The sequence below is a fragment of the Equus caballus genome, chromosome 23 (assembly GCF_041296265.1).
Source record: "Equus caballus isolate H_3958 breed thoroughbred chromosome 23, TB-T2T, whole genome shotgun sequence".
NCBI lineage: Eukaryota > Metazoa > Chordata > Mammalia > Perissodactyla > Equidae > Equus > Equus caballus.
The window spans coordinates 37554373-37579291 of record NC_091706.1 but is presented as its reverse complement, the minus strand read 5'-3'; the positions used below and the strand labels follow the sequence as shown (position 1 = coordinate 37579291).

At 40.3% G+C, this 24919-nt stretch overlaps 2 long non-coding RNA genes across 2 annotated transcripts; one reads left to right on the top strand and one right to left on the bottom strand.

The window, feature by feature from the left end:
• Positions 1 to 472: 472 nt before the first annotated feature.
• LOC138920293 (uncharacterized) lies at positions 473 to 24679 on the top strand. Its single transcript, XR_011431184.1, has 4 exons — positions 473 to 853; positions 17958 to 18159; positions 18773 to 18935; positions 22739 to 24679. It is a non-coding gene; the product is annotated as an uncharacterized lncRNA (long non-coding RNA).
• On the bottom strand, positions 19668 to 24679 carry LOC138920294 (uncharacterized). Its single transcript, XR_011431185.1, has 2 exons — positions 24477 to 24679; positions 19668 to 20890 (listed from the first exon to the last, which is right to left on the bottom strand). It is a non-coding gene; the product is annotated as an uncharacterized lncRNA (long non-coding RNA).
• Positions 24680 to 24919: the final 240 nt, after the last annotated feature.

Here is a 24919-nt window from a genome sequence, read left to right as displayed (position 1 = left end):
CTAGGACTGGCGATGCTATTCCATTTGTCAGTAGCCTGAAGCCAAAGACCAGTTGGAACACACCTGCAGTTGAACTGAGTTGAATTTTTTGGTTTGTTGCATTGAAGGAGACCAGACAGCAACGGGCACTGTGGGCAGTTTTGGTAAGATGATACTAGAAGGTTTATCCTACAGGATTTGAGCTTGTGTTAGGTGACTTTGGGAGAGTTCAAGGAAGGAGGAGTTTGTTTTCAATTAGATGCTGTCAAGAGTTCAGGGCAATTCTGTGACTGGGCATCTTCATTTTTATGTAGAATGTAAGAGGACTGAAGCATGGCTTAAGCTGTGGTCGGTGAGAAGCCACAGCCTGGCTTACAAGCTGAGAGAGGGATATTTAGTAATTTTGGTGGTGTTCACACCTTGTTTTTGTCTGTGCTCAGATGTGATTATGGAGTGGATTTATTTTTGTCTCACTTTATCACAGTAATAGAATGACTTTGTCTGACTTTGCCTTCTAGCAACAACAAGCTCCATTTGTTCCTGCCAGGCAGCTCCCAGCTGTCAGGGGCTGCTTTAGTCTTTCTCACACTGTATAGACGGAGGAGCCTAATGAGGATGGACACCGCATTGCCTGAGAGGGAGGAGGGAATGCCTTCGAAGAGGGATGAGATTTTTCCCTAAAACTTTGGTTTGAATCTGCTCAAATTCACAGGCAAAGAAGAGAATTGAGGCCTCTTTAATTCCCTATAGCAAGAAAATAATTTTAACCCCCTAAAAGTTTTAGGGCAAACTCATGACCCAGGCAATATCGATCTTAAAAATTAACATTGCCGTATTGACACTGGAGCCCAGAATCATCTGGTCTGGCTGCAAGGTATGTGCTGTATGGGAAGTTTACTTCAGCATCTACAGATTATAGCCATGATTTTTTTCATGTTATTTATTAAAAATATAATTCCTTTTTAAAAAACTTTATATGAACTATCATTTAACTAAAAAAATTATTGATATAATATTACGTTATAGAAAGTTTATGAAAGAGAAGAAAAAAAAACCCATAATCCTATCAATTACTCTAACCCAACTACCGTCATCTCTTTTATTCTATTTTTTATGTGCATTTTTAAAAAGTTTTGATCATACCGCACACAGAATTTCATAATCCTCTATTTTACTTTACGATGTACAGTTTTACTTTACATCTGTGCTTTTCCATGTAACTATAGAATTTTTTAGCTTTTTCTATTTTTTAAATTGAGATATAAATGGCATATAACATTGTTAGTTTCAAGTGTACAGCATAATGATTCACTATTTGTATATGATGCAAAATGATCACCACAATAAGTCTAATTAACATCCATCATCACGTATAGTTACAAATTTTCTTGTTACAAAATTTCTGGTGACGAGAACTTCTTTTTTTTGTATCTTCACCTTTTGCATGTGGTGTTAGAATTCAAATGGAGGTGTTAAATTTGCTCTTTCTTTTTTTTTAATTGAATTCATAATAGTTTACATCAATGTGAGATTTCAGTTGTACATTATTTCTTGACTGTCACCACATAGGTGCTCCCCTTCACCCCCTGTGCCCACCTCCCACCCCCCTTCCCCTGGTAACCACTGAACTGTTTTCTTTGTCCATGTGCTTGTTTATATTCTGCATATGAGTGAAATCATCTGGTGTTCGTCTTTCTCAGACCAGCTTATTTTGCTTAGCATCATTCCCTCTAGGTCCTTCCATGTTATTGCAAATGGGATGAATTTGCCTTTTTTCTGGCTGAGTAGTATTCCATTGCATATATATACCACGTCTTCTTTATCCAATCGTGATGAGAACTTTTAAGATCTACTCTTAGCAACTTTCGGATATACAATACAGCATTAGTAACTGGTCACCATACTGTACGTTACATCCCCAGGAGTTATTTACTTTATAACCGGAAGTTTGTACCTTTTGACCACCTTCACCCACTTTAGTGATTGTTTTTAATAGCTGCATAAAATTTCACATAAATTATTCATTTTCTTAGTTAAACTTCTACAGATGGAAATGAGTGATTTTTTCTTTTCTTTTTGTTTTAAATAGCACTTAGGATGAAGATTTTTCAAGTGTGTAGGTTTTCTTTTCTTTTAAGAGAACTGTTTTTTCTACCTGGAAGCTTCTAAGCTTTTTCTCTTTACCCTTGAAGTTTGGGAATTTTGCCAAAATTTGGATAAATGCGGCTCTTCTTTCAATAATTTTGCTTGAGATTCATTAGGCTCTCTCTATCTGAAACTCAATTTTTTTTTTTTTTATAGAAGTTTTAAGAAAATGTTGTTTCTTCTCCATCTCTTGCCTTTTTTCTTCTAGGCTCCTTCTAGCCACATGTTCGCTTCCTGGGTCTGTTGTCTCAGCCTCCAACTTTTCCCTCATGATTACTAGATGTTTGTATTTTTGCCTGTGGTTTTGCTTATTTCATCCTTTTGATCTTCCAGGCCACTGAACTTGAGTATCCACAGTGATTATCTTCTTATTTTCTAAAAAATGAAAGCATGTGTTCTAGGAAATCTTTTTTCATGTGCTGAACCTGAATCTCTTTAAGTGCTCTTGTTATCATTACTGTTTTAATTTTTCTTAAAGGTGGCCCTCCGTCTGCTCCAGTCAGCTTTATTTCCTCAGGGACCTGCTCTAAGCCTTGTTTGTTATTCCTCTCTCTGACCGCTGAGCTCCCTTGGGGTCTGGTTCTTTTCCTTTGCTGCTTTTAGGGGTTCGGCTGCTGGGATACCTTCCCTGGGATGGAGGGTGGGATGGAATTGTAAGAGCGATGGAAGGTGTGGTGGTCTGACCCTGAAAGCTGGCAGAGCTGCAGTGGGAAGCCATCAGCTCCTTATCAAGGCGCTGGATGAGGGGGAAAAAAGGCTCTCCAAAGGCTGTCCCAGCCTCAGGGGTGGGGAGCCCTCAGTCTACCCATTCAGCTTCTCTTCAGCTCCTTGTAACCTTTTGGAGACTGGCAATGTCTAGAAACACTCAGGTTGGCCAACGTCAACTTTCCTTAAAAGGGGTCCAGGGATCCCTGTGGATCAGGCTCTCCCCAAAAGCTGACTACTTCAGATCCTTGCCCAGGATTATCTTTTGCTGCCCCCCTCCCTACACCATTCCCCAGGCTCCCACCTGTCCCAGAGCGTTAAAGCACCACCAAGCCCACCAGAGGCAGTTCGTCTATCCACTGCCTGAACTGATGCAGGCTCAGGAGAAGTGAGATAAAGCTGGGTATGGAGTTGTGTGTGTAGACAAGGCAGGCTGCATTACTGCATTCTCTTTTCAAAGTCTCCTGCTGCCATGTTTTCCACAATTGTTTTTGATATTTCAGCTCAGTTATTCTTTCCTATAATTTTAGGATTACTTAATCAAGTTTAAAATATTCTGTGAGTTCTTGTCTGGGGGAATGAATTGGTATCTTTCAAATATTCAGTCATGAAAGATAGGGCTCTATATTCACTCAAACTTCCTTATTTTAAGTTTCATTATTTTCTGTGTATAAGGTCACATACTTTTCTCATTAAGGTTATTTTAAGATACTTGGTTATGCTCATGAATTGTATTTCTTTTGTTTTCTCATTATATTTTCTTTTGAATTATGCTAACTTTAATTTTTGAGATGCTCTTTCCCAGTAAGGGTTCTTAACCCTAGATGTAATTTAGGATTATTTGAAGAGCCCCATCCCTAGCAATTCTCATTCAAATTCAAGCCATTCTTTTAGAATATTCTTTAAAAAAACCCAACCAAACAAACAAAAAACCTCACTTGAAATACAGCCTACGACATACAACAAGCGTCACCATTTCTTTTGCCAACACTCTCTGAAAGTTGGGGACCTTCCTGGAGTTTCTTCTTAACCTCCAGGCTCACTTAGGGGTCAAAGCTGCCCGGATTGTTCATTTCCAGGTTCTCAAATGCCTTCCCTCCTCCATCAGAGGATTCAGGGACTTACCCTCTGTGCCTGCATAGCCTGATCCAGCCCATCACAGGGAAGATTCTAACTTGTGTTTTCAATGCAGCTACAGAGAAAATGGTCGTGAAGACTGTGATATTGCATGAAACATAAAAACAGCTGTATATTTATATTTCTCCATGAGAAGGAATAAAGACATTCAACATTCCCCTCTTTGTCTTCCTCAGGACAGAGATGATTGTCTTAAACCTAGTCGTAGAATAGTACAGGACACGTACACATCCAGCCCCCTGGTCTCCCTGAAACTCCCGAGGACCATTTTGGGGAGTTGTGCCAATGACAGAATGCCCTCATCAAGGACATGGTATTTCTTATACAGAGCAGACAATTTCAAAAATTTGTTGAATTAACTAATTTAAGAAAATTATTTGTTTATTAATTAGAAATTATTTTCTTAAATTAAGTAGTGCTTGCCCATTATGTAAAATTCAAAAATGTACAAAAATATAAAAAGTAAAACAAGTTCCTCCTGCCCTAGTCTTTATATTCTAACACCTTCCCAAGAAGAATCTATCGTTGTTCTTCTAGAGCAGGGGTTGACAAACCCTTTCTGTAAAGGGCCAAATAGTAAATAGTTTACTGTTTGTGGGCTAATAGTTTCTATCACTACTATTCAACTCTACCATTGTAGTCCAAAAGCAGCCCCAGATAATGCAAACGATGTGTCTATGTTCCAATAAAGCTTTATTCATAGACACTGAAATTTGAATTTCGTGTCATTTTCATGAAATTATTTTATCCTTCTATTGATTTTTTTTCCACCATTGAAAAATGTAAAAGCCATTCATAGCATACAAAAACAAATGGTGAACTGGATTTGGCCCTTGGGCCATAGTTTGAAGACCCCTGTTCTAGACGCATTCCATGTATATTCAATTATATAGTCCTTCTATTTCTTTGTGTATTTATTTACAAACAGGCTCCATGCTATATGTAATGTTCTGCACTGAGCTTTTTCTGTTAAGATTTCCTGGTCGTCATTCTATATCATTTCATGGAGTTACTTCCACTTTATTGGTCATGTGATGTTCAGGCATGTGCTGTGATGTATTGAGAAGCATTAGGATTGTCTCTGATCTTTGACTTCTACAAGTAATGCTGTAGTGGATATTCTTGTCCATTGGTATACTTCTGTGATTCTGTCTGTAGAATAAATGCACAAAGGAGTAATCATAAGTAGCAATTCAGCATAAATATAAGTAAAGTTTCTGAGCAAAGATTTGGCTACTTTCATTACAGTTCATTGCAGGTCATGTGCAGACCACACCAAAGCCTTGGGTGGTTCTGAATCTTTTCAGGAGACACTTGTTAATATGGATCCCAGAGGATGTGACCTCAATTTGCAGCTACAGGTATATCTTAACCACCAGTGTGCAGATTAGAGGGGGAAGGAGTACACAGTGGACTCATCTCCCAGAGCACTCTGAGGCTCTAAATGACCCCTTAGAGGTGCGAATTAGGGGCTCCCTTACCACCCACAGGGGCTGATTGCCACTGCACAGAGCTGGAGAGGAGAGAGTGATGGGGTTTGGGAAGGGACATGAGAGGAAGAAATTTGAATTTTCATGATTTACAAAGAGATTGTGAATTAGTTGCATAAATTAAATTTTATTTTAATGGCAAGTAGACGTCATCTAAATGAATCACTTCATAGGGCAAATAGTTCCCCCTAAAGTGATTTGTTTTATAATAAACCATATTTTTAATGAGCAATGACAAGTTATATTTACACGTATAGAAAGCTTTTGCCCCCAGGATAATTGATGCCTCAAAACATGCAGATAGTAGATAATCCGAAATCTTGTGTATCCTTGGCCCAGCAGATGACTTAGTTACTCCCAGCTTCTGCGTCCTCTCCTCTAATATGAGAGAGTTGGGATATTTGGTTTTTATGTTCCCTTCTAACTTGGGGACTATGCAAAACGTGGACAATCAAGAAATGCCCAGTAGATCAGTGGGTCCGTGAAGTCAGGGACTGTGTCTAGTTTTTCTTACTGTGGTGTCCTCCTACTACTTAGAATAGTGCATGGCATATAGTGGGCACCCGGGAAGGTTTGTTAAATGAAGGAAAAATGAATATATCAAATGGCCATATTGCAGAAACTTTTGCTTTTGCATTTGTTGGACATTCTTGTTGTCTAACCCAACAGTCATTCCTCCTTCCTCCTTTGTAATAGAACTCTGCTCTTGTTTAAATGTCTGCCCTTCTCCACACTGCCGTAAGTTTCAGGAGATGTGGTCTTCAGACCCAGTGCTAAAAGGTGCCACTGGCCAATCATAGTGATTCCATTTCTTTTGCCTGTGATTGATTTAAGCATGGTCATGTGATGTAATTCTAGCCAAAGATTGGTCAGGGGGAAACTACTGCAGGGCTGTAGGAAAGTTTCTTCATTGATAAGAAGGGACTCTTTGAATAAAGCAGTCTCCCCATTGTTGTCATGTCTACTTCACTCCCGGCACTATTGCGGCCATCTTACAATCATGAGAGAGCAAGCTGAGGACTAGCAGAGAAGCCCAGAGTGACAGAACAGAAATATGCAAAGAATTTCAGTCCATGATCATGGTCTTGAAGGCCTGAGGAAACCACTCTGGAGCAGCCCTACTTCTGGATTTTGTGTTAAGTGGATTGATAAATTCTCTGTGGTTTACACAGTCAGTTGTTTTGTTATTTGCAGCCAAAATCACCTTAATAATATATCACTTTTATAGTTTTTATGCAGGTGACTTTGGTGAAAATTAGAGTTTTCATTGCTTGGAGCTTAATGGGTAGAAAATAAAAATGCACTTTTCTTGTCCTTTCTCATACTCTGGAAAATTGTTCGAAGCAAAAAGTGTTAAAATAGGGGAGAATCTAGTTTTGATTTAAAAAAAAGCATATGCATTGCAAATTTTATCATGTAGAGATGTTACAGAACTGAGCAGTTTTAAAAATGACTCGTGGGGATAGAAGTAGTGGAATATTCTCCCTTGAAAATGGGTTAACATTTGTGGTTGGTCACATAGATTTTTTTGACTATGATTTTTTTTTTTCAAGGTTATAGCAAACTGTTCCATATTTTATGTGAAATTCATGGCTAGAACAAGATGCTGGCGTTAATAAATGAGTCAGTAAAATGCAAGCAAAGCACCCACAGCTGTGTCAGTATCTTTAAAATAGAGAAACATCAACTCAGTATTTACTCGGTGTCCCAGCCACAGCAGGAAGTCGGGTGCTGAGGCAAGCTTGCTAGACGTTCAGGCCTCTGCTTGATTAGCTATAGTATTATGGGAGCAAATTATAGGATTAGCTGAGGATAAACTATTATTAGATCTGTCAATATTTGTTAATTGCTGGATAATACGTACATCTCATCCCTTCCTCGACACAGCATCTCTCCCTCTTTTGAGCCCAAGCACAGGCACGCGCACACACACACAACACACACACATGCACATTGGACCACAGTAATAGCAGTCAATTGTGGTAAGCACGTGTCTCAAAGACCCTGAAAGCTGAATTTTTGGTTACACTGCTTTTCCCCAGGATTCTGGTGATGGATGTCCAAAACCCCGCTCTTATACTCTTATTCCGAGGTATCTTTGCTTATAGAAGCACCATAGAGCTCTAAGCATACAGTCCCAAAGCCACACAAATGAGGTTGTTACAGAAAAACAGAGCAACTAGGTGATTGTGCTGGAAGAAAGGATCTTTGAAACCTTGATTGACAAGTTCTACCAGTTGCAGCAAAGGAGCCTTTCCATTAAGTTATGTGATCATGACGTTCTCAGTCATGAGATGTCATAAATTTCTTGACCTTATAACCACTATTATATCTTTTATTTTGCTTTCTCTTCTCCCTCTCCATGTCTTCTTCTCCACCCATTTGCCCTCCCTCTCTTTCTTTTAGGTTTGAGAGGCTGGAAATTTTACCTTTCAAGAGTACAAAAGTGGTCTTTCAGCCTTCCGCAGATGTAAGGCCTATAGCAATTGTAAAGCCATCAGTTGGAGGCGTGATAAATGGCATATTCTGTTCTTTTAAGGTCTAGAAGCCTTCAGAGGAGGCTAAGTCCACATAAGGGTTACTGGCATGCTTGAAATCTATCACTGAGGTTGGTTCCATGTAGTAGAAGAAGCCTGACATAATGAAAGGAGATTAGGATGTAGAATGAAGCAGACTTGAGTTCACAAAGCATCTCTGTCACTCAGGGATTGTGTCACTTAAACGAGATAATTAGCCAATAAAAGAGAAACCTCAGTTTTTCATCTGCCCAATGGGATATTAATACAGACTTTGTAGGGATTAAATGGGAGGCAGCATGGGAAGCAGCTTAGCGCTTGCTCATTCTACAAACATTTATTGAGTCCTACTGTGTTCGGCATGTGTTAGGACAGGAAATTCAAAACCAAATATGGCAAGTGCCCAAGGAGCTGGGGAAGGCAGATGTGTACCGCCCTCTGGAATCAATGACTCCAGCAAAGAAGCACAGAGGAGGCTGGAGATAGTGGTGGCGATGATGGTATGGCGCAGAGAAGGCTTTCTAATAATGGTGACCCCTGAGATGTGTTTCAAAGACAAGCAGAAATTACGTAAAAGGAGAAGGGAAAGGAAGGGTAGTTTAGGTTGAAGGAAAAACATGTAGTAAAGACATTAAGGTTTCCAGAATCTGAGGAGTTACCACTGGAGCTGTATGGCTGGGTCGAAGGAGCGGTGGAGGTGGTGATGGAGATGAAACCAGAGAATTTGTCAGGAGTCCCACAGTAGAGGGCCTTGTGTGCTAGCATGTGAATTTTGAACTTACCCAGGTCACAGAGCCTGTAAGTGGTAGGTAGATGTAGGGTGGAACTCCATTTATCTAAATCTAAGGTTAGGATAATCTCCTTCTTAGCTCACTACCTCCTTTGGTATGGGACCTTAACACAGTGATCTTAACCTCAGTGCTCGCAGGGGTCACCCATGATGGAATAGTCTGGATTAGAGAATGTGGAAAGTATAGCCTAAGTCTCCCTTTTGGGTGAGGAGGCACAGGTGGACCCTCCGAGGGCATTAGCTGAAAGGTCAATGGCAGGCTGGGACAAAGTAGTTAGCCTACGGCTTCTAAAGCAGAGGAACTCTGACATTAGGTGCCCAAAAAGACCAGTAGAAGGTGTGAAGCCCTTCCAGAAGTGGGCAAGAGCTAGGAATGGAGGATGATGCCCACGGGTCAACCAACAGGTAAAACACAGGTACAGACTAGGAAGACAGGAGTAAAGATTGCAAAGAGGGAAGAGGATTCAGGACCCTCTTCATAACCAGGGCTGGGAGGCTCAAAATCCCTGGTTATTTATTAGGTTATATATTGTACGTGATATATATTAATAGATAATACATAATTATAATTACATAATAATATTATATATAACCTAATAAATAACCTTTGGCTGCAGAGGGTGTGTATGAACTAGTCATCCTTGTTAAATGCACAGAGTGGGCCCAAAGAGCAAGTTGTCATTGGGCCCTTCCATTGTAACTGAGATCTCCTTTGCAGTACACCACTTTCATGCCTCATTGAGGGAGCTTTCTTCTACCTTTGGTATCTTAGCCTGTGTTTTCACTTCTTACATCCTAAGGCCCTCCAAAGGAGGGTGCCATTTGAGCATTTACATTGTAAACACTCTCTTGAGAATAAACAGGCATTAAAATTAATTTAAATAGTCATTTGTTGAAACTCACCAGCCTAAGAACATTGTGCTATCTTGGTATCCTAAAAAGCATCATTGTCCCAGAAAAATCAGGTTAGAAAGAATTTGCATTTAGGGACAAGTTAGGTGATGGAAGGAAAAAGACAAAAGGAACCAAGGAAACCCCATTCCAGCTGCTTTCTGGCTAGAAGGCAAACCCAATACGCGTTTTCAAGCAGTGTCATATTGGTAGACCTGTTTCCATTTCCTTTGCTGGGGTTAATTTCCAGTCAAGTCATTTGAGTATTAGAACACAATGCTCTGACTTGGGCAGTCCTGGCTTGCTATGGCAGAGGGATTGATGTTGGTATGTGCCACTGAACATAACCAGTTCTTTATTCCTTTGGCCCCTCTTGCCCAAACTAAAGAAGCACACTTCTTCAAGATCATTTTCAGTGCTGATATGTTATCATGATTTCCATCTGGGAATACTAAAGTACTCTGAATTCTAGCTGGTGCCCTGAATTCTATCACAGACTAGCTGTGCCTGCAGTCACCCAGGACGTGCTTTGGGGTTGATGCCAGTTGCTGAACCCTAAATCCATGCCTTTTGGGGAAAACCTAATGCTCCAGTTTGCAATGGCACTGATGCTTTTCAACTCACTTCAGAGCCAAGAAAGACACGGCTCTTTCTAAAATGGTTTGCAAATTCAGCAGTGTACTATGTATAGTGGCACCAGGTTTTTTTTAAAAAATCTAAAAAAAAGATGTATGAGGCTGTGCCTTTTATGAAGCAAAGTTGCGAAAGTCATCTTTTCTGATTTATGAGAGACTGAAAACTTCCTTTAGAATCCTCACTGGACTTTGAGTCCGGCAGAAAATCCCGCCGGACATCTACTGAGTGATCTGGCAAAACCACTGGGGGATCTAAACTTTCAAATGTCAGGAGGAAAGGTACAAACACACTTACAGCTTGCTCCCAGAAATGGACTTATCAGAGGGAGATAGGCTAATGAATAGAATGAAGACCCTTGCTCCATCCTCTTCCTCCTTTCTCCTCCTGCTTTTCTCCGTTCATCAATTCCTTAGGGTGGAGAAGGGGGAGGGGTGTCCAATCATCACTCTTCTCTTTCTGAAGGGGTCTGAATATTCTCAAAAGGGCCATGCCTTCCACCAATTCACTCATATTTAAGAATTATATTCTTGAATGACTAACACTTCTTATCTTCTCTTAAAAACCATTCCTTTGATTTGGGAATGTTCTGATAAACTTGGGTCAGAAAAACCAACAGATAGAAAGGAAGTTTAATGATGTTGGAGATCTTTGTTTTGCTAACTGAAGTATCCCAAGCACTTAGAACAGTGTCAGGCACAGAATAAGTGCTCAAAATTTTTGTTGAATGATAAAAGAATGAATGAATAAAGATGCAGATGTGTGAGTCACTTATTAATCAGGTCTGGAGAGTGCAAGAAACTATTGGAAAAGTAGACATTCCTCTGTTCTTCCCTTGTGGGCAGAAGAGGTTTGAAGCATGGAGTGGAGATGGAAGCATGGGTTGAGGAGACGTTTGAGAAAATGTGGAACTTTTAGAGAACAGAGTCAAAAGAGAAGAAAAAGCTTTAAAATGAACAAATAGTATATACTCTGAAGAACTGGAAACAGGGAGTTGAACAGATACTTGTACGCCAATATTCATAGTAGTATTTTTACAATAGCCAAAAGATGCAGCAACTCAAATGTCCATCAACACGTGATTGGATAAATAAAATGTCCCATATACATACAATGGAAAATTATTCAGCCTTTTAAAAGGAATAAATTTCTGGGACCGGCTCAGTGGCATAGTGATTGGGTTCACTAGCTCAGCTTCGGCAGCCTGGGGTTCGTGAGTTTGGATCCTGGGTGTGGACCTACGCACCACTCATCAAGCCATGCTGTGGTGGCATCCCACACAGAGGAACTAGAAGGACTTACAACTAGGATATACAGTTATGTACTGGGGCTCTAGGGAGAAAAAAAAGAGGAAGATTGGCAACATTGTTAGCTTAGGGCCAATCTTCCTTACCAAAAAGCATACCTAAAAAAAAGGGAATAAATTTCTGATACATGACGTAACATGGATGAACCTTGAAAACATTATGCTAAGTGAAATAAGCTATAAACAAAAGAGCATATTCTATGATTCCACTTATATGAAGAAGAGTAGACAAATTCATAGAGACAGAAAGCAAAACAGAGTTTACCAGAGGCGAGAAGCGGGGCAAATGGGGACATTGTTTAATGAGTGTGGATGAAAATTTCTGGAAATTGATAGTGGTGATAGTTGTACAACATTGTGAATGTAGTTAATGGCACTAAATTGTACACTTAGATTTGCTTAAAATGGTAAATTTTATGTTATGTATGTTTTGCCACAATTAAAAAAATAAGCAAACAACAACAAAGCTGACATTTTGATATGTTCAGAAGCAAAGGAAACGCCATCTTTTTCTCTGACTCTTCCTCTGCTGTGGTCCAGAGGAGTGTAGCATCAGACGGAATTAGCTCAAATCCAAGCCCCACCATTCACTAATAGTGTGGCTTTGCTCCAACTAGTTAACCGCTCAGATTTCCAGCTCTCTCATTGGTAAAATGGAGATAATGGAAATACTGAATTATTGTGATGTGAGAATAAACGTTACCATGTATGTAAAATGCTTTAGCATAGCACCCGACACATGGTGGGCAGGCAATAAATGGTCAGTTCGTATCCCTCCCATTCTCTCTCCTGCCCTCTGTCCTCACCACCCTTCCTGGTGGCGTTCTCCCTGGCTGGGCTCAGGCAAGAGTTCCCACAGAGAAAGCAGTTCCCATCCAGGTGTGATGTGAACACTTTCTCTGCAGCTATTTCAGCTAGAGCTCACGATCTTTTCGTTGCGCCTCTGGCATTGCCGAGTCAACCTACACATTCCTCGGTGCATCGTGGAATTCAGTGTCCAAACTTTCTTGGAACATCATCTTGTCTTCCTTATATCAAACCATAAAGGAACTTCCTCAACTCTGGGCTGAGGCCATTGGAGCCCTTGCTTCACTCTCTCGTTTATAGTTATTCTTATTAAAAATTATGTAAGCATAGTTTTCAAAGTCAAGAAGTTCTACAGTGGTTATAATGAAAAACAGTATTCTCTTCCCTCATCCCTGATCCCAGCCACGTAGATACTATTAACTGTTACTGCTCTTATTGCTAATCTTTCACTCCACTTTCTAAATGATTAAGCTTTATTGCTGTAACTTGTTTTTTCTTGAGTTAGATATTATCAATCAACTTCTTTCAATAAAAGATGAAACTTTACTCAAACATCTTTCCAACTCCCTACCTCCATGTTCTTCCTCTCTACATCCTTCCATTACACAATTTTGGATTATATTAACAGTTGGTGTTTATATTCTTAGAACGATGTAAATCTTATTTCCACCTACAGTATTTTCATTATTTTTCTTTTACGCTTTGTAGTATTTTCATTATTTTTCTTGCACAGCTACTTTTTATTTCCTTGGAAATAAGAATCACTTAACTTTTTGTTTGGTAAATCTTTTTAAGATCTTGCATGTCTGAAAATGTGTCTACTTCACCCTCACATTTGATAAATAGCTTGAATATAGAATTCTAGGTTAAACTAATCTTTCTTCAGAATATTAAAGCCATTATTACATTTCCTTCTAATGTCTGGCATTGTTGTTGAGAAGTCCAATGCCATTCTGATGTTCGATCTTTTATTTGCGACCTATTTCTTTTCTGGAAGTATTTATGGTCTTTACTTTGCCCTCAGTTTAATGAAGTGTTGTGGTGATATGTCATGGTTTATGTGTGTGTGTGAATGCACGCAAGTACGTCTATGTGTTTACTGTGCTGGACCATCCATGAGCCCTTTCAACTTGGAAACTCATGTCTTTCTCTGTGAGTAAATACTCATGTTGCTTTTTTTTTTTTTTTTTGAGGAAGATTGGCCCTGAGCTAACATCCGTGCCCATCTTCCTCTATTTTATATGTGAGACGCCTGCCACAGCATGACTTGATAAGTGGTATGTAGGTCCACACCTGGGATCTGAACTGATGAACCCTGGGCTGCCAAAGTGGAGTGCATGAGCTTAATCCCTATGCCATGAGGCCAGTCCCTCATTTTACCTTTTTTTTTTTTTTTTGAGGAAGCTTAGCCCTCAGCTAACCTCTGTCACCAATTCTCCTCTTTTTGCTGAGGAAGAATGGCCCTGAGCTAACATCTGTGCCCATCTTCCTCTACTTTATATGTGGGACGCTTGCCACAGCACGGCTTGACAAGCAGTGTGTAGGTCCGCACCCAGGATCCAAACTGGTGAACCCCAGGCTGCCAAAGTGGAACGAGTGAACTTAACTACTGCACCCCTGGGCTGGCCCCTCATATTACTTTTTAAAATGATATTCTTTACTTCATTTTCTCTGAATTCTCTTTCTGGAACTCTCTCTTTGAGAGTTGGATCTCCTTGACTGATCCTTTAGTTGTCGTATATTTTGTCTCTTATTTTCTTCTTCTTTGTCTTTTGTTCTACTTTTTGGAAATTTTTTTCAACTTTCCTTCTGAGTCCTCCCATGGGCCTTTTTATTTTGGTTATATCTTTCCATTTATTGGTGTCTTCTTCAATTTCTTTCATTAACGTCTTGTGGTTTTCGATATCCAGGAATCTAAGCATACCACTAAAAAAAGTCATCAAACCACAAAAGAAGAGAGCAGAGAAACTACAAAAACAGCCATAAACAATTAGCAAAATGGCAATAAGTACATACCTATCAATATTTAGGTTATAGGATTTAACTTCCAGGAACTTTTCCTTATTCTATGAATGTTCCTATTTATAGCATTCTGTTGTTATTTTATATGTGCAATATCTTTTGTGTTAAAGCTATGAATTATAGCAATATTTTTGGGTAATTTCTTCTGTTTTCTCCATTGACACTCTGCTAAAGTTCTTTTTCCCCCCTCTTTGTTTAATTTAATCCACTTTTCATTGTGGAAGATTTTTCTAAAATTCTGGGTGGTCCTTGGCAGTTTGCTCATACTTAAGAGTAAAGGACTAAAATACTGAGTAAAACTGTGTGCACATGAGCAGCATTTGTTGACTTGTTTTTCCTATCCATGATTTGGTCTACAATCTGGCCATTTAAGATTGCTATATATTTTTATCATTTTAAAGAAGTGTCCTTGTAATCCTGGTTTTCAAAGAATTTTTATTAAAAAATGCATAACAAATTTTACACAATGCCTTTTGGACTTTTTTAAAATTATAAGGCTTGTCTTATTTGATCCATTGATATGCTATATTAGATTACTTAATATTAAATCATTCTAACATAGCTTCAGAAGTATGACTTGGTCATGATGGTCTATGCTCTTCACAATATCATTGAATTTGATTTGCTAGCACTTGATTTGGGATTCTTTTCATCTGCATTCATAAGTGACGATGATCAATAAGGGTGTGTGTGTGATTCTGTATGCATGCCCACAAATCATCGTCACATGCAGAACAGGATTATTCTAGCTAAAAGCAGAGCATCAAATACATAGACAAAAACTGATAGAACTGCAAGAAGCAATAGACAAATTCACAATTGAGTTAGAGATTTCAGTACCTCCCTGTCAATCACTGATAAAACAAGTAGACATAAAATCTGCAAAGATGTAGAAAATTTGAATAACACTATCAATGAATTTTATCTAACTGACATTTATGGAACACTCCACTTAACAACAGGATGCGTATTATTTTAAGTGCATGTGACATTGTCGAGATAGACCATATTCTTCTGTTTAGGTCTTCATATATTTTGTCAAATTTATCCCTAAGTATTTCACATTTTTGATGATGTAAAAAGTATCGTTAATTTATTTTGATTTCCAATTGTTGCTAGTGTGTAGGAAGACAACGTTTGTATGTTGCGTTTTTATTCTGCAACCTGCTAAGCACACTAATTTTAGTAGTATTTTTGGGTACATTTCATAGGATTTTCTACACAGATGATCCTGTCATCTGTGAATAAAGAAAGTTTATGGGGACTGCCCCATGGCTGAGTGGTTAAGTTTGCACACTCCACTTCAGAGGCCTGGGGTTTTGCTGTTCGGATCCCAGGTGTGGACATGGCACCACTAGGCAGGCCATGCTAAGGTGGTGTCCCACATGGCACACAGCCAGAGGCACTTACGACTACAATATACAACTATGTACTGGGGGACTTTGGGGAGAGGAAGAAGAAGAAAAAAAAAGGGATTGGCAACAGAAGTTAGCTCAGGTGCCAATCTTTAAAAAAAAAAGAAAGAAAGTTTAATTCTTCCTTTCCAATATGGATGCATTTTTTTCTTGCCTTATTGCGCTGGCTAGAATCCCCAACACAATGGTGAACAGAGTGGTGAGAGAAAACGTCTTGTCTAGTTTCTAATTTAGGGGCAAAGCATTCAATCTTTGATTGTTAAGTGTGATGTTAGAAGCATTTTGAAAACGCTCTTTGTGAGACTGAAGAAGTTCTCTTCTATTCCTAGTTGGCTGAGAGTTTTTATCAGGAGTAGATGTTTTATTTTGTCAAATGCTATTTCTGCATCTATTGAGACTATCGTATCACTTTGCTTTTTTAATCTATTGATATCATAAGTTACATTGATTTATTTTCCGATGTTAAACCAGCCCTCCATCCTTAGGATAAACCTCATGTGGTCATGATGTATTATCCTTTTCCTATATTGTTGGGTTTAGTTTGCTAATATTTTGTTAAGAATTTTTGCATCTGTGTTCATGAGGGATATTGACCTGTTTTCTTTTCTTGTGATGTTTTTGTCTGGTTTGGGTATCAGAGTCTCTTGGAATGAGTTGGAAAAGATTCCTTCCTCTTCAATTTTCTGGAAGCTATTGGGGAGAAATGGTATTATTTCTTTCTTAAATGTTTGGTGGAATTCACTAGAAAAGCCATTTGGAGGGCTTTGAATGCCAGGCTTAAGGGCTTGGCCTCTGCTCTGAAACCTTTAGTGGTTCCCATGGTAAAAAGATGATGTCTGCAAAGTGTGTTTTGAAAATGAATCTGACAATTGTGGGCAGGAGATAGGTTGGCAGTGAGGGCCTAGAAGTAAGCACTAGGAAATACATTATACCCTGATTTCCAAAATTCCTGCACATAAAGCTTTGCTCAATCTTTCAGAGGCTTGAGGGAATTCCCCACCCAGAAACCAAAGTGACCGTATTTGATGAAAACTCCAAATAGATTGGAAGATTCTCTTCCTTTATGGAAGGCTTTGAGGGGGCTGCAACTATTGTCACTGAAAAATTACTCTTGGTGTCCAGGGTTTCAAGTTCAGCTCAATAATTCCAGTCTGGTTTGATGCTTGCTTTATGAAGTGCCAAGATCAGTATAAGATTGCAGGATTTTTAAGTGACTGGAATTTTTTTTTAAAGGAAAGTGATTATTTCGGGTTTTTGTTTCTTTACACGTTTAAAGAGTCATAAAAGGAACACAAACATTAAGGACTTGTTTGTAACACAACTCTGTAAAGTTGCTTGTCTCTCCACCACACCGGAGACTTGTCAGTTTGAACAAGCACAGTCTCCTGTTCTGGGCACGATATTCTACATATTTCCTTCTACACCGTTTATTGTTTTTTAAGAACAATATTGCAATTTGATCATCTGATTGCAGCAGCCACTCTCAATGAGTTTCACTTCATTGCATCAGCTCTTGGGATGGCATAGGATAGGCCAGTGCCAACCCAGAAGCTTAGTCACAAACTGTATCAATAGCAACATGAATTTGTGTTAAGACTGAACAACCATGTTTTACAAGCTCTTTTCAGCTCATGAGTGAAAACATTTTACAAAATATAACTTTTATGAGAACATCTTTCAGCATTTTCTTCTGCGCTGCAACTCAAACAATGCCTGTACGCTAGCAAAGCAAACACACCTTTCTAATATAATAAAGTACTGCTGAGAGGGAGGCGCAGTTGACATCAATGGAAAATTCAGCGGATTAGGGAATGGCTTTCACTTGGCATCAGTGTGAATGACTTGGCATTGTCAATACGGGTGGTGTTATTTTAAACACAGAACATCCTGCACAGTGATTTTTATTGTAAACCAAAAGTCCGAGATGTCAAGCTTCAGTAAAATTTCTTTCTGGGAAGTGAACCTGCAAAATGCACACAAGGCAAGTGTCTTTTTTTTGAAACAACTCTAGGGAAAAAAAAAAGCTCACATTTGGATAGTACACATCTGTGATCCCATCTGGTCCTTGTAACAACTATGTGAAACGACTGAGTCAGGTTTTATCATTGGCTTATTTTACAGACGAAGAGATGGAGGCTTGAGATGGAAGAGAATTTACCAGGATTATAAAGCAAGTAAATGGCAAAACAAAGATTGGGGCTCAAATCTCTTAACCCTGGCTCTCACGCTTTTACCATTAAGGCACACTTGCTCTCTAGAGTGAAGATACGAATATGATGATTAAGCGATTCCTAGTGTGCAGAACTCAAAGTACACACACCTGGTATGTAACACAGGGCAAGCCAATATTACACCCCTGGAGTTGAATATTTTGTAAATCAACTCCCAAATGTTACAGTTCTGTAGAGAAAGAACTGTTATGTTATGCTATTAAATAAGATATTAATTCTGTCCATTAATATACTGTTTTGATGGTATCTCAGAAAACTTACATGTGAAATCTTAGGGAAAAGAAGACAGTCATAGAAAATGCGAATTTATTTAAATATACAAATCAGAGACTCCTAGCCTGGGGTATGGACAATTTTAGAATCGACAGATAGGCACTAGGAGATATTGGGATCCTTAAACTTAATATTATGTAAAGTTTTGTGATTATATATGTTTTGTTTTCTCTGGGAGGATCCTTTGGTTTCATCAGACTTTTAAAGAGGGGTCTGTTTCTTGAAGAACCCTTACTCTGATGGACATGAAACAATTCCTCCTAGCTCCTACCAGGGAGGCCCCCAAAGATTTCCCCATCTCCTGAGCTCTCAGAGAGCTTATTGTCTGCCTGCCATGTTGACTTGGTAACTATTGAGCACAGCTTTGCCTTGTTACTTAACTGTATGTATAAATAAGCGGGACTTCATCTCAGTTATCTGTGTTTGTTTCAGACTACTCAGAACCTTGCTGTGCATGTAGTAGATGCTTAATAAATCTCAGATTCATGAATGTTGACTTCCAACACCCCAAGTCAAATTTTATCATTGACTCATTTCATAGATGAAGAAATGGAGGCTTGGAGACAGAAGAGAATTTACCAGGATTATATAGCAAGTAAGTGGGACAACTAAGATGAGAACTCAAATCTCTTGACTCTTGTCCTAGAAGAAGGCTTGTGGGATCAAGCTTTTTTGTAGCCATGCCATATAAGGTACTTAGTTGGCAAATCAATTCTAAACATAAAAACGAAGTAACAGGTGTGATTATTAAGTTATAGGATAACTTTCTAAATAGTCTCAGCAGTATATAGTAACCTAGATGAGTGTTACCCTATTCAACTTAATTCCCATGGCTGGTTATATTTCTTTCAAAGATGGTATCGTTGGCTCCAAGTATGTCCTGTAAGAGTTCCTCATTAGGATGGCCATGGAGGGTCTCAAAATGGTATTAACCAGCACGACAATTACTATGTTCCCTTATGGAATACTCAATGATTTTTGCTGTTTCAAAATAATAAGTTGACCCTCGAGAATATAAGATTTGCTTTAATGGTATGTATACAAAAGACAGCTTTGTGCTCCATGAAAGTAAATCCACAGAAGGACCTCCAACTTGTGTGGAGGCATAAGCTGTCATTGGAATTGGCAAATAACCTTTCAAGGGAATTTCTTTGATGAGAGATGCTCATCTGGAGGTGTAAGCTCTGGTATGCGTGTTTACACAATATTGCTTGCATTCATGGGATCAATTTAGTTTAATAAACAGTGTTTGAGCACTTAAAAAGTCCCCAACTTTGTGCTATACATGGTGTAGGGGAGGGGACAAAGATTACCAAGACTCAATATGTACTTTAAAGTAGCTTGTATTTCATTAAGTCAGGAAGATACACACATAAAAATATAAATAATCTCGATATAATGATGTACATGTTATTAGAGAATTAGATGCTGGCTAGACGAGATACATGATCCGAATTGGGGCAACAGGGTAGCCTTCCGGGAGAAGGTGATATCTGAACGAAGTCTTGGAAGAAGAGTAAGAGCCAAGCGGGGAAAGATGAGAAAAGCACCAGCAAAGGCATGGCTTTGTATGGGAAGCAGCAGTGTGTGTGTGTGTGTGTGTGTGTGTGTTGGGGGGGCGCGGGTTACAAAGAGGTGAGCATTACCAGAGTGCGGAGTTTGGGCTGGGGCACTGCAATGGTCCAGTCACGGTGGTCTTGAGCCACAGCCTAAGGACCTTGATTTTTGTTCCATAGGCAACGGGAAGTCACCTAAGATTTGGGAGTGACATAGTCATATTTGCACTTTGGAAAGATGATTCCAAAGTTTGAAATACTCTGAGCCCCTACCAGCCATTACTATAATAAATTCTGTACATTGATTAGTTAGCAAAATGCTGGGTACCTATCATCTAAAAGCCACCTGATTCCACCTAGTAAATATAATAATTTGTGGCATCATCTGGAGTCACTCTGCCCCTTAAGCTCCAGATAATACGGGCTTGAACTTCTACATCCTGTAGAAAGTCTGTTGTCTCACTGAAGAGTTCTCCGAGTCGCTGGGGTGCTCAAGCTCTCTGACTCTGAGCTCTTGTAGCTGCTGAGTTAGTTCAGTTCAGCTAGCGGATTGTTCTGTGAGTCCGTTCCCTGTTCTTCTGCCATGTCTACTCAGATCTGGGACTGGGCTCCTTTGTATGAGTTTCATCCAAAGCCACTCACACAAGGTGTTCACGTGTGCCACACACTTCCCTGAAGGACTGGAGAGGCGAAAGGGTTTACAGTGCTGCAAATGTAAGCGGTCCACAATGGCGTATTGGATGTTCCTGTTGTCTGTCAGCCTGAGCCCCACACATCCACTGTGCCCCCCGTTGCCCCACCATCTTCTTCAGCTTGCTGCTCACAGCCCTTCCCCGCCCTCGGCCTGAGCCCTCTCCTCACAGAGTGCAGAGCATTTCTGCAATCTGTGGCCCTCTCCCCAAACTCGGCTCAGGACCTCCTTTGGCACATCCCAAGATTTTCCTTCTCTCGTAGCAGTGTAGAAATGTCCTTCCCCAGGACATTCTCAGGCCTCCTGCCAAGGAAAAAGAAGCTACAGTTAGTTTTGGCTTTAAATAATCTTTTTCCACCCCACTTTCACTAGATTTCTGAGAGAACTTGAGATTCCCTACACTGGTGTGCCTCTCTTGGCGAATTGGCACTATTAACTAGGCCCGTTGAAATCTTATCTGTCTCATGATGGAGACAGTTCACAGAGTGCTGGGAACACGGTGCCTGCTGCAGGGGAGGCAGAGCGAGGAGACGGCACGTAGTCTGTACTCGGCCTCCTGCCCTCTGGAGTTACAGAATCCTGGGATAGAGGAGGTTGGTTTTCTTTTCTGAATGGAAACAGGTACTGGGGCTAACATCTGGGAAGAGCCTGTTTTCCATTTCAAAGTTGTCTTTTACTATTTGGCTTCTATTCTGTGACATACATGCATACACTTCAGAGACTCACCTCACTTCTGAACACATTAAAAACAGTCCTTTCCTCAAATTTTGGGTCCTAGGAGGCCCTTGTTTCTTAAATAGCGTCCTTTTCTGTTTTTTTAGACTCAAGGCTCACAAGCTGGTGTTGAATTTCTAGGCTTGTTATGAGAGTAATTGTTACTCCATAGGTGACTTAAGGCATCGCCTGATGAATGGGGTCTCCTTGCTGAGTGACATTTTCTCCTTGCCCAATTGGGCCTGTTATCTCCTCTATCAGATGAGTACCAGACTCAGTGACCTTCGAGTCTCTTTTAACTCATAAATACCAGGATCCTAAAATTTCTCAGGGAATGTAGTTTTGATGATTCTCTAATGCCTTTAGGGACTAGGTAGGTAACAGGGAAAATATAAAGTGGTTGGACAGATGGAAAATCTGGATCCTTTGTAAACCCATTACATTAACCAAAAAGTTGTGCCGCTGGTAGAAAACATGCCACTAGAGCACATTACTCAAGACTGGCACAGAAGTCCAAACCCAAAGGACTCTGCCAGGATGTGTACCTGGGAAGGCTTTGCCTTGAAGGTGGGAAAGGACCCCCTTTGAGTGGGTAAGCGCTTGCACTTTTATCCATTGGCATTGTGCTCCAGGCTCTTCTTTTCTTCTAGATTCTGACTTCCTTTGTTGTGGGGGAGGGGAGAAGCATGGCTTTCCTCCCAGCTTCCATGCAGCCTCACTGAGTTTTTCCGTCAATGCTGGGGTCGTGCCTGTCATCCCTGCCCTCTCAGGGGGAAGCCCTGATACCCTGCAGAGAGGGCACAGCTGAAGTAGGAACCAGTTAGGTGACCCTGGATTAGGGGACCATCCATCGTGACACATTCTGCACTCCAGGGATACAACCCGTGCACGCAGCTTGTCATGTGACAGGCCGGATGTGGAGGAGAGCTTTCTTCCATCCCCATCAGCCCAGCCCAAGCCATGGCCATCTACCTGCCCTACTGCCAGAGTCTCCTAACTTATCTCCCTGTTTTCGCTCTTGCCTCCCATAGTCTATTCTCAACAAAGCAGCCAGTGTGATCCTTTTAAAATGTGATGCCATTCTGCTGTCCCTAAACCCTCTCAAGTTGTCCCACCACTTAAAAGAAAATCCTACATCCCAAGCACAGCCCTTGACGTCTACATCACATAGTCTTTGTTTCTCCCTTCTCTCCTCCCTTTCTGCCTTGGCTGCCTCCACCTACGTGGCCACCTTGCTTTTTTTGTTGATAAATCAAGCAGCTGCTGCCTCGGGACTTCTATCTCTACTGTGTCCTCAGTGGGCTCACTCCCACACTTCCTCCAGTTTTTCTGCTCCGGTCACTTCTCTGGAGGGTGGCACCTCCCTTGCCTGCTGTTGCTAAAATAGTACATTCTATTCATTGTCTATCCTTCCTCTGTTTTGTTTTTCTTTGTAAGCTCTTCTCACCACCTCACATGTTAAATGTCTGTTCCATGCCTGACTCCAAGCTAGAATGAGCACCGTGGAGGATTCCCAGAATCCAGAACAAACCCTGGCACAGAGGAAGTGTTGAACAAATGAATGAAGTAAGGACAAAGCATATGGGGTGTGTGTGTGTGGAGAGAGTTCCCTCCTGAAGGGCCGGCCTGTATATATCCTTCCTCAATTTCATGAAAAGTTCAAGAACTTTTTGCATCTTCCCCTAACTAATGTTCAATCTAATGCCAATTATAAAATTGTCCTAGAATCTTTTGGAAACTGTCACTGTGAGTCCCCTGAGGCCTGAGAAGGAATGCTGATCACTATCTAGTTACCTGACATCATCCTCCAGCATTTATAAGCCCTTCTCAGGAAATCACAGGGCTATTCATTTGGGGTCAGGCGAAAAGGCAAATTTGCTTTCAGCTTTAAAGAACTAATCCTCAGCAAATTTCACATGTAAATGGATGAATTTAAGAAAATATAAATGACTATGGTTTAAAAACGCTCTCTGCCCTCAATCAACCAGTAGGCAAGAAGTATGTCTAAATTGGAGACTACAGCATTAGTTAAATACCGAGAGCCCAAAGTTAGCATTTTCCCACATTTCCTAGATGGTGCGCCCATCACATTGCCGAGCATGATGAATCCCAAGAGCATGCTCAGCTCACCTTCTTTGAGTGGCACAAAGCTTTGCCTGTCCTCTCCCCCCACTGATGGAACAGACCTCTCTGTATAATTGGTGAACTTACACCAGTTACCCATGCTCTTCAATCAGAAGAGTGTCACACAGGGCTTTCTGCAAAGCTTATAGGTACAGAATGCTTAATCTGGACTCTTTTGGAGTAAAAAGTGATTGCCCAATACTAACATTTCAAGGGGAGACCTAAGAAGGAACACTTGCAAGTTGGATTTAATATAAAAGTGCAGACCCAAATCAGATCTCCAAATGGACACAAGAATTTTAACTTTACTTTTTTTAAAAAATGGAACGATTTTTTTGGCACTAGACAGGGAAATACCAGCTGTTATTTGAGTAACGCCCTTTAGACTTGTTGCCTCTCTCCTATGAGAAGCTTCTGCAGATAGATGTTAGGATTTTCAGAGGAGGAGAGCAGCTTGGATGGTAAGCAACTTACCTGTGGCCACAGCTAGTTAAGTGATGGAGGAGACATCCAAGCTTACATCCATTTCCCTGCAAAGCTGGTATTCACTCAACATCTCACCCAGTAAGTGAATCCTCAAATTCATTAAGGACTCACTGTTAAGCTTTTAAAGGTTTTTGTTTTTTACAGTTTCTCTTTTCCTCAATTTGCTTATTTTCCTCCTACTACTTTTTTGGATTCCCTGAGCCAGCGTCAAGGTGTAGCACTCTAGGATAATTTGAACAATTGGGGGCCATTGCTTGGAAGAAGTTTCAGATGGAATATCTTTAAGCCTCAGAAAAATTTAGCCTTATTGTAAATGAATTTCAACACAGGCCACTTAAGAGTTGATGAGGGGAAAGTATCAAAATGATTCTACTTGCTTGTCAAGGCCCATCTTGTCCCGCTACCCTGGGGCGTCCTCCCTTTAGCCAGGTTCTCCATCACCCACGGGGAGCAGGCTCTGGCCTAACATTCCTTGGTAATAGCAGCTTTGATTTTTGTTTCTTTCACAGGAAGGGTAGAAAGGGAGAGTTTGAGAGGGTGACACGTTAGTTGATGAGGCACTGACCGTACTTCTAAGTATGGCGAGAAGGGGAGCATCTCTCATTCTTTCAGCTTGATGAGTCTGGATCTGGGCGGCTGGAGTCTTTTCCCAGTAAAGGTTGACTGAGCCATCTTCAGTGATTCGGTTGAGAAAAAGAAAAAGATCTGAGCAAAAGCTTTTTAAAAATTTCTCTAGAAAAAAGAAAGGCTCACAACAGTTATCTCAAAAGTAAACTTTTATTTAAGATGTACAGGTTGTTAATAAAAGAAAAATGTTTGCCTACAGGTCAGCAGGACTGGATGTGTTCCAACAGGTGCCTCTAGAATTCTGAAGATCCTGAGCATGATAATTTGGTTGTACACTCCAGACTCCTGAGGCATTACATGCTCTTAAAGACACTTTAAAAAGGCAAGATAGTTTTGTCAAAGCCAGTGATTTTGTTCAAAGAATTCTTTTCCCCCTCTGCA